The sequence below is a fragment of the Amblyomma mixtum genome, chromosome 5 (assembly GCF_055824585.1).
Source record: "Amblyomma mixtum isolate Tamu chromosome 5, ASM5582458v1, whole genome shotgun sequence".
Classification (NCBI taxonomy): Eukaryota; Metazoa; Arthropoda; class Arachnida; order Ixodida; family Ixodidae; genus Amblyomma; species Amblyomma mixtum.
Genome location: NC_143016.1, coordinates 125,655,814 through 125,657,137, shown reverse-complemented (window position 1 = coordinate 125,657,137; position 1,324 = coordinate 125,655,814). Strand labels below are relative to the sequence as shown.

The window sequence follows — 1,324 nt, the reverse complement described above, 5'->3', positions numbered from 1 at the left end:
AGAAGGCAGAAGTAGTTAAAGCGCTAGTCTGAGCTTCCATTGGTAGCAATGCCGCATTTCTCTCACCAAAAGCAAAAGCACACGAAGCGCTAAACGACGCAAATGAAGGAATCAACTTTCAGGTTGATTTTCTCAGCTTTCACTTTTTCTGTGATTGCTAACACTCATCACTTCGTGATGAATGACAGTAGAATGATTTTTTTTTTTTTTTAGCTTTTGAACAGAACATAGGTACCTCCTTAAGGACAAGCAGACAAGGAAGTGGAAAGAGGTGCTCATTCTGACATGCACGATGGAAGCAACGGTTGCTGAAACCGTGGAGTACATAGGGGATGTCTTTTTTTTATTTGTATAGTTTTCATCAATGTGTGATTCATAAAAGCAGAAAAAAAAAATTCCACATGCCACTGGTGGAAGCCAAACCCACAAACTCCAAATTTCTCACTGGCGGCATGTGGTTGTCCCCATGCACCTTGGTTTCAGTGACTGCAGTCTTAGCTGCTTTTGCGCCATTAAACTCTGTATAAAAAAGTACCTAACTTTTTTTTTTTAACATGAATTCTAAGACGTTGAGGAGTGCATTAAAACTGTAGATTTTTCTAAGTACACATATTTATAATATAGCTTTTAGAAGCTATACTTTGCAAGAAACATCTTCATGTAAATATGCAATTTTTATTCCATGAGTTTTATTCCATTTCCATGAGTATGCTGTGCATCTAAAATAGAGGAGGGTTTTGTGAATATGGCAGAAGTAAATTACTAGACAAAACAGACTGCCGGCGCACATACAAAAAAAAAGAAGAGTGCGTCGGCCGGGAATCGAACCCGGGCCACCCGCGTGGCAGGCGAGTATTCTACCACTGAACCACCGACGCGATGAGAGAGACATTCAGTAAAAAATCGACTCCAGTGAAGTTCCAATCGTTTCGCCAGGTAGTGCACGCGTGACATGAATGCTCCGTAGGTGCTACCTCCGGCCGATAGTGCAGTGTGCCGCGCGCGATTAGTTCCAGACAGGACGCTACGTACGCGCGGCTATGTATACCCACATACAGTTTACTTCTTTTTGTAAGTGATTGTGCGCAATGGCAGCTCGCGCGCACTTATTTTCGGACAATGCTTGGACATTAGCGCGCGAGCGGCGCGAACTTGATTATTTTTGTATTTTGTAAATACATAGCTTGCACCGACGTCACATCCGGTGGCAGTCGGTTGCGAGTCGGCCATGCTGCCGAACCACTGCCAGGCCGCCTCTATATAGTGCCTAGAATATACTAGGCACTATAGCCTCTAGCTTTCCGCTGCCTGTGTTAGCTCGCAA

At 43.8% G+C, this 1,324-nt stretch overlaps 1 non-coding gene across 1 annotated transcript; it reads right to left on the bottom strand.

Moving 5' to 3' along the window:
• Positions 1-807: 807 nt before the first annotated feature.
• Positions 808-878, bottom strand: TRNAG-GCC (transfer RNA glycine (anticodon GCC)). The gene has a single exon. It is a non-coding gene; the product is annotated as a tRNA-Gly (tRNA).
• Positions 879-1,324: the final 446 nt, after the last annotated feature.